The sequence below is a fragment of the Mixophyes fleayi genome, chromosome 4, assembly GCF_038048845.1.
Source record: "Mixophyes fleayi isolate aMixFle1 chromosome 4, aMixFle1.hap1, whole genome shotgun sequence".
In the NCBI taxonomy this organism is placed as follows: Eukaryota; Metazoa; Chordata; class Amphibia; order Anura; family Limnodynastidae; genus Mixophyes; species Mixophyes fleayi.
The window spans coordinates 50,965,064-50,974,362 of record NC_134405.1 but is presented as its reverse complement, the minus strand read 5'-3'; positions in this window follow the sequence as shown (position 1 = coordinate 50,974,362).

Genomic DNA, 9,299 nt, shown 5'->3' with positions numbered 1-9,299 from the left:
TTAGGCCCTGGCCCGTGTTCAGGACTAGTTGTTTGTGCCGCCCACTTGTGTCGCTTAGCTTAGACATCCAGCTACCTCGGTGCAACCTTTTGGCCTAAAAACAATATTGTGAGGTGTGAGGTGTTCAGAATAGACTGGTTGTGAGTGGAAATGAATGTTATTGAGGTTAATAATAGCGTAGGAGTGAAAAAACAAAACAAAACTGATTTTAGCACTTTTTATGCTTTTTTTTTAAAAAAAAACCCAGAACCCAAAACCCAAAATCAGAACCAAAACCTTTTGTGGGGTGTTTTGGCAAAACAAATCAGAACCCAAAACCTCAAGCTAATCAGAACCCAAAACCCAAAACCCAAAACACCAAAAGTGGCCGGTGCACACCCTTACTATACACTGATAATGATCACACTGCACTGTATAATGATGCTGAGTATCTCTATACAGTGATAATGATCACGCTGCACTGTATGATGATGCTGAGTATCTCTACACACTGATAATGATCATGCTGCACTGTATAATGATGCTGAGTATCTCTATACACTGATAATGATCACACTGCACTGTATAATGATGCTGAGTATCTCTATACACTGATAATGATCACACTGCACTGTATAATGATGCTAAGTACCTATAGACACTGATAATGATCACACTGCACTGTATAATGATGCTGAGTAAAACTGCTGCTTCCCAGTGTAACGGTAGATTTGGATTTGCCAGATTTGCAGAAGTGCTTATAGGTTTCCACAAGGTGCTTAGGTTTGCAGTGCATCAGCAGTTTGTACTGGCAGATGTTAGTGAAGGTTTCTATAGAGGAGATAGTATACTGTTTGTATTAGACAGTGATACTCTGTATTAATATAAGAAGGGATATCGAGAGGTGGAAACCACCATACTTCCGTGGAGACGGAGGAGCCAATCCTCGCTTGTGACTATTGAGTGAGAGGGCATATCGCTTTAAGAAACCAAACCTCGTTGTGATAATGAACAGGCTTCCGGAGAGACGGAGGAGCCAAGCCTCCTTCTGGATGTGCACAACAATTGGGTCTTCTAGCGGACGGACTTCCCTTTATAAAGCGATGGAATGATTTTAAATTTGAACCTTGAAAAAGACTTTTTAAGTTGAAACGCGTTGGTTTTATTCACGGACCCGACGGCACCTCATATCAGATGAAGTTGTGGTGAGGTTATGTGATTCACGATGTTCATGCCTGTTTTGATCTGCATTATGGTACGGGTCCTGTTTTTATTAAGCGAAAACATCTGTGTTTAGATGATTTTATTAAAAGGTGAAACACTAGATTGTTTCTTTCTTCTTGTATGACATTTGGAATATCTGAGGGATTACGTGCGTCTCGCGGCACACGTGAAGTGTCTCCCAGACGGGTGTACAGCAGTGGTGTATTGAGACTCCAGAAAGCCAAGGAAGGCTCAGAAAGAGGATTCTGTGATATGTGGGGCCATACATTAATCTGCATCTTGTGAGCATAAACCCATTGGGGCGTGAAGTGGAAGGGGGAGCACGGGTGATTGGTGGTGACCCGCAGACTGAGATACATGTCCTCTCCCACTTTTAGACTTATGACACATGTGTTAGACAGTATTGCACTATGAAAACCTTTTTATGTTTCAGTATGTATAATAGATGCTGAAGTTCACGTTCATACCACCGGTGACGTGATTTGAAGTGCGACTAGGGAAGCGCCCTTGTGTATGTATTAAACCATCTGTAAGGTTTCTAGTGAAGTATGCAGTAGATGCTGCAATATTATTGGGGACACAGAAGAGTGAGGATTCTCAGGGACGTGCGCCCATTTCCGCTACGCTATAGGAGTTGAATTCCTGAAGTATAAACCTCATCCTATATTTTCCTTGAATTTCCACCTACATGCTATATTGGTATTTCCAAAAGCACACTGAGAAATTTAATAAAACACTTTTTACCACACAGAGCCACCTGCAATAAACAGTCCCTGTGTTCCCACAATTGTGTGATTACTATAAGCCATATAAACAGAGAAAAAGCGAAGAGTTTATTTCAAGTGAAAAGCCCTATGTAAGTGGTGGGGGTGGACTTTGATGTGACCTTTACACATTTGCACAGTCTTCAGACTTTTCCTTCTCCCCACGACCTTTACTTTCCCGAGATGAAGTGAGTGCCTTGAAATGAGCTGTACAGACCCTCAGTGTAAGGGCAAGATGTTCTGTAGTGCACATGGGATTATGTCCCTTTCACATACAGTATGTGTAGATAAATATGGCCACTTGCCCACTTGTAGAGTAAATGTTCTATAACTTTCTCCTCACAAGACTAATGTATCTCTTTATACTCTCTCATTGGTTTTTCCCTACTTTTTCTCCATATAGTATATTTTCTCTCACAAAGCTGTGTGCCACATCCTCTGTAGCTACTACTCCCTTCTCTCACTCTCCCATTACCTGTCACGTCTATATTTCCTTTCTTTATCATTTTCATTGCTTGCTCTACATATTTCCCATGGTTTGACCCCTTCCCTCCTTCCCCTGCCATTGTGCCTCTCACCGTTCATGTCATTAATCACAGAGCTTAGCTCCAACAGTGGGAAAAATAAACAGTTCAATATATTAATCCTTTCAATCAACACCAGTGACAGTCCCTGGGGGAGAGAAAGAAAAATGGAGGGAAAGGAGACAAAGAAATGGAAGAGCGCCTTATTACACCTGTCTACTAACACTAATGCAGATCCTGAGTGCCTTATTACACCTGTCTACTAACACTAATGCAGATCCTGAGTGCCTTATTACACCTGTCTACTAACAGTAATGCAGATCCTGCGTGCCTTATTACACCTGTCTACTAACACTAATGCAGATCCTGAGTGCCTTATTACACCTGTCTACTAACAGTAATGCAGATCCTGAGCGCCTTATTACACCTGTCTACTAACACTAATGCAGATCCTGAGTGCCTTATTACACCTGTCTACTAACACTAATGCAGATCCTGAGTGCCTTATTACACCTGTCTACTAACAGTAATGCAGATCCTGAGCGCCTTATTACACCTGTCTACTAACACTAATGCAGATCCTGAGTGCCTTATTACACCTGTCTACTAACACTAATGCAGATCCTGAGTGCCTTATTACACCTGTCTACTAACAGTAATGCAGATCCTGAGCGCCTTATTACACCTGTCTACTAACAGTAATGCAGATCCTGAGTGCCTTATTACACCTGTCTACTAACACTAATGCAGATCCTGAGTGCCTTATTACACCTGTCTAATAACAGTAATGCAGATCCTGAGTGCCTTATTACACCTGTCTACTAACAGTAATGCAGATCCTGAGTGCCTTATTACACCTGTCTACTATCAGTAATGCAGATCCTGCGTGCCTTATTACACCTGTCTACTAACACTAATGCAGATCCTGAGTGCCTTATTACACCTGTCTACTAACAGTAATGCAGATCCTGAGCGCCTTATTACACCTGTCTACTAACACTAATGCAGATCCTGAGTGCCTTATTACACCTGTCTACTAACACTAATGCAGATCCTGAGTGCCTTATTACACCTGTCTACTAACAGTAATGCAGATCCTGAGCGCCTTATTACACCTGTCTACTAACAGTAATGCAGATCCTGAGTGCCTTATTACACCTGTCTACTAACACTAATGCAGATCCTGAGTGCCTTATTACACCTGTCTAATAACAGTAATGCAGATCCTGAGTGCCTTATTACACCTGTCTACTAACAGTAATGCAGATCCTGAGTGCCTTATTACACCTGTCTACTAACAGTAAAGCAGATCCTGAGTACCTTATTACACCTGTCTACTAACACTAATGCAGATCCTGAGTACCTTATTACACCTGTCTACTAACAGTAATGCAGATCCTGAGTGCCTTATTACACCTGTCTAATAACAGTAATGCAGATCCTGAGTGCCTTATTACACCTGTCTACTAACAGTAATGCAGATCCTGAGTGCCTTATTACACCTGTCTACTAACACTAATGCAGATCCTGAGTACCTTATTACACCTGTCTAATAACAGTAATGCAGATCCTGAGTGCCTTATTACACCTGTCTACTAACAGTAATGCAGATCCTGAGCGCCTTATTACACCTGTCTACTAACAGTAATGCAGATCCTGAGTGCCTTATTACTCCTGTCTACTAACACTAATGCAGATCCTGAGTGCCTTATTACACCTGTCTAATAACAGTAATACAGACCCTGAGTGCCTTATTACCCTGTCTACTAACAGTAATGCAGATCCTGAGTGCCTTATTACACTTGTCTACTAACACTAATGCAGATCCTGAGTGCCTTATTACACCTGTCTACTAACACTAATGCAGACCCTGAGTGCCTTATTACACCTGTCTACTAACAGTAATGCAGATCCTGAGCGCCTTATTACACCTGTCTACTAACAGTAATGCAGATCCTGAGTACCTTATTACACCTGTCTACTAACAGTAATGCAGATCCTGAGTGCCTTATTACACCTGTCTACTAACACTAATGCAGATCCTGAGTGCCTTATTACACCTGTCTACTAACAGTAATGCAGGTCCTGAGTGCCTTATTACACCTGTCTACTAACAGTAATGCAGATCCTGAGCGCCTTATTACACCTGTCTACTAACAGTAATGCAGATCCTGAGTACCTTATTACACCTGTCTACTAACAGTAATGCAGATCCTGAGTGCCTTATTACACCTGTCTACTAACACTAATGCAGATCCTGAGTGCCTTATTACACCTGTCTACTAACAGTAATGCAGATCCTGAGCGCCTTATTACACCTGTCTACTAACAGTAATGCAGATCCTGAGTGCCTTATTACACCTGTCTAATAACAGTAATGCAGACCCTGAGTGCCTTATTACACCTGTCTACTAACAGTAATGCAGATCCTGAGTGCCTTATTACACCTGTCTACTAACACTAATGCAGATCCTGAGTGCCTTATTACACCTGTCTACTAACACTAATGCAGACCCTGAGTGCCTTATTACACCTGTCTACTAACAGTAATGCAGATCCTGAGCGCCTTATTACACCTGTCTACTAACAGTAATGCAGATCCTGAGCACCTTATTACACCTGTCTACTAACAGTAATGCAGATCCTGAGTGCCTTATTACACCTGTCTACTAACACTAATGCAGATCCTGAGTGCCTTATTACACCTGTCTACTAACAGTAATGCAGATCCTGAGTGCCTTATTACACCTGTCTACTAACAGTAATGCAGATCCTGAGCGCCTTATTACACCTGTCTACTAACACTAATGCAGATCCTGAGTGCCTTATTACACCTGTCTACTAACAGTAATGCAGATCCTGAGCGCCTTATTACACCTGTCTACTAACAGTAATGCAGATCCTGAGTGCCTTATTACACCTGTCTACTAACACTAATGCAGATCCTGAGTGCCTTATTACACCTGTCTACTAACAGTAATGCAGATCCTGAGTGCCTTATTACACCTGTCTACTAACACTAATGCAGATCCTGAGTAAATCCAGGTCAATTCTACACCACTATTCCAGATTGTGAGTGTTACACCTAGACCACTCCACAAGAACAGTGCTATATGGGGTTATTACACTCTAAAAATGTTTCTGATTTAATGAAAACAACATGGCATTGGCTTAAAGCAGTTTATTAAACAATTTAAGAAAATAACCAATTCCAAACGCAATGGATGTCTATCAGTAATAATTAGAGAAGAAATAGGAGACTGATCTTATTAAGTACAGTCCGTACAGTGCAACCGTCAGTCCAGAGCTTGCAACTTAGAAATATTGTTCAGCAAATACCAACGACTTTCTATTTAGTATCTCTCAACATCCCATATTTCATATAATAGCCGAAGACTTAGTTGGTCATTAGATTGACATTCTGAACGTATTAAAGTTCTGTATTCAGATAATAATTAGATGTTCCTGCAGACAATAGTTGAGTCACGAAGAGTTAAATATTGTAGAAATATGCTACAGTCCCGGTGGCCACTCACACTTTTTTCTCCAATGAGTCATCTCCACTCCGTGTTTAGCTGTGTCTGTGAAACCCCTCTGCTACTGGTATTGTGTGGGCATTTACTTGGGGTATCCTGTTGTTGCGTGGTACCTCACTTGCTGTCGCCTCCTCTTCTACTCCAGCTATGGTGTGGATGTTACAGCCGCAACCAAGGCAGCCCCTGTGTTAGCAGATCAACTCTTTTCTTTCATATGCTCTCAATAGGAAGTTCTTAGTCAGTGGCGCATGCAGGGGGGGTTTCTGAGTCTCTACAAACCCCCTCCTGCGCTAACTAAGTGGCCACTGTCCTATACAGCAGCCGCGGAGCTGTCAAAGAAGCGTCCGTGGCGGTGCTGTATTGTATACAGCACCGCCGCAGACGCTTCTTAGACAGCGCCGCGGCTGCTGTATAGGACAGCGCTGGCGAAACGAAGCTGCTGCCTCTGTGCGCCGCTGTTAGTGGTATAATATTTTTAATAAACTGTTTAGCTATCAGCACACAGACATGACAGGATCTTACATGAACAACAACATGTCAAGAAGATTCCTGTTCAACAGAGTACATTACTATAATACGGAGTGATAACACATTAACACATTTAGTAACAGTGCCGCCATCTGTCCATCCAGTGTAATCACTCAAATAACATTAAGTTTTAGTCTGTTGTAATATCTCATCACCCCTTCTCAACAGATGAGGCTAAATCCACTAGATCCATCTAGTTAGGCTGTGATGTTTTTCTCCAGCTTAGTGCACCAGTCTCTCCACCTTTTAGCTCCCCAGGTTCCATCGCTCTTCTCCAGGAGCTTCCACTGTGTCTGGGTGCAACCTTCAGCACTTCTCGCAACAGCTGTTCCTGGAATTGCGCAGCTTTATATGAGAGGCGCACAGGTGCTTTACCTTAGTTTTCTCTGGTTGAGCGCCTTATCTCATCTGCCGTGCACTCCTGTGTCTCTTCATCTTTGAGATCTGGTTTGCAGATGATTTCAATCTCTCTTGGCTGTCTTGCTTGTGTCTTTGGAGTTAGGGCTCTCTTCTTTATCCAGATCTGCTGGGATCATTACTTCATCTTTGTTCCTCAGCACTGTTGCTTATAGTCACTTTTTGTGTTTTTGTACTTTAGATTCTGTATCCTTTGGGACAGTTGCTGTACCCAACAAGACTCCCTTCCAGGGAATTGCTATTCTTGTGGCTTTTGCTTTTATACCCCATTCACACCTCCTGGTTGTCGAACACTCTGATATTGTTAGATCCTTTGTCAGGTCTCTCTTTTGCAGTTCTTTAATGCTGTCTGGGTGCCTGTGTCCTAGTCGTCTGTGCCACACATGAATACAGTCATTGTGTCTGTGTATGCTTAATCTCACCTGTTGTGTCACAGTGTCAAGACAATACAGGTCTTCTTCTTATTTGGCTGTGGCTAATACTTTTCTTCCATTCTGGATAATGCACATGTTTATCTGGGAGATTTATAGTAAGTCCTTTAGCCGTCATGCACCTTACAGATAATAGTCCACCGTCTAATCTGGGAGCATATTATACATCTTTTATTGGTATTGGTAAATTACTGCTCTTTGCATTGGAGCATATGAGCAGACCAAGCCACTATACCTTCCACACTGATATTGGTTCTATCTTCCAGATTGTTTCTTTGTGATTCATATCAAGTTCAGTGAAGAAATCTCTGTCACTTGTCATGTGACTTGTCGCTCTTGAATCTATATACCAACTATTGGTCAGATGTGGCTGTAAAAGTTCCACTCCACTTGTTTGTGCCTTTGTCTGTAAGTGAAGTTTTAACTCTCTGCTTGGACCCCTTCAAAATTAGTATCTGCTGTTCCGCTTTCCATATTGAGCAGATTTTCTTTAATTGTCCAATTTTTCTTACATCTAAAGCATGCTCTTGTTTCCTTATTATGCAATTGTATCTGTAACTTTACGGGCTTTTTCTGTGTCACTTTGCATGTTATCCTATGTAATTTCTTTTCTGCGCTGATATTCATCTTCGAGTCAGTTTTTCACAAAATCTAGTGTGAGTTCTTCAGGCCTTGTGTCCAGAGCATTGTGTCCTGGTGTCCCTCCAGTGTAATCACTCAAATAACATTTGTCCCCCCCAATTGTTTTACACACAAGATTCTCCTGTGGACCTAGATTGTACAGAGTCCTGGAGGGACCTAGATGGTACAGAGTCCTAAAGGGTCCAGATGGTACATGGACCTAGATGGTACAGAGTCCTGGAGGGACCTAGATGGTACAGAGTCCTGGAGGGTCCAGATGGTGCAGGGACCTAGATGGTACAGAGTCCTAGAGGGACCTAGATGGTACAGAGTCCTGGAGGGTCCAGATGGTGCAGGGACCTAGATGGTACAGAGTCCTAGAGGGACCTAGATGGTACAGAGTCCAGGAGGGTCCAGATGGTGCAGGGACCTAGAAGGTACAGAGTCCTGGAGGGTCCAGATGGTGCAGGGACCTAGATGGTACAGCGGCCTACAAGGTGCTTGGGGTCATGATAGTAAGAGCCGAATGGTAGCAAAGGAGGTATGACAGTGGCAATGTAATCAAAATGGTAAAATAATAGAAAAGCAATATTTTGGCACAGCAATGTTATGGTAGAGCAGCACAATTGGAAAGGCAATGCAGGATAATAATGATAGAGTTAAGGGAAGTAAATACAAAAGCAATAGGAAAAAAATGCAAGATTTGTGGCAGGAGAGCAGTGAAGAGACAGAGGCAGCGTGAAGTAGGGAGAAAGTAATGGTGAGAGAAAGTTTGTGGAAAGCAGAAATAACAAGTGAAAGGAGTAGGGGTCTGCGAGAGAGCAGGATCTGAGTAGCTGGATGGAGAGAGTGAAGCAGGGAGAAAACAAAGATGTAATTACCATGTAATTCCAGGAACATGGAATAAGAGGTGCAGAGGCAGCTGCAGCAGGTGAAGGTAGTTAATGGCAGACAGAGTTTGTTCCTCGTTTGTTCAACAATCTTTCCATCACATACTGCTCAGTGGTCGAGGTGGAAGTTTAGAAGTGGCGGTATGGAAAATATAATGGGAATGTAAGTGAATGGAATTTGATAGTTTTCTAATGAAGGCAGTAGGAGAAGTGGCGGTATGGCATCACCACCCTATACACCTGCACTCCCACCATTGATACTGCGCCAGTGTAGACTGTCCACTCATTATTACGAGGACAAAAGTATATGCCCAAGATCATGGCTCAGTATAGTGGTGATTCAGCTCTGTTCATTCACCTGGAAAAGCTCGTAGTTCCGTGTTCT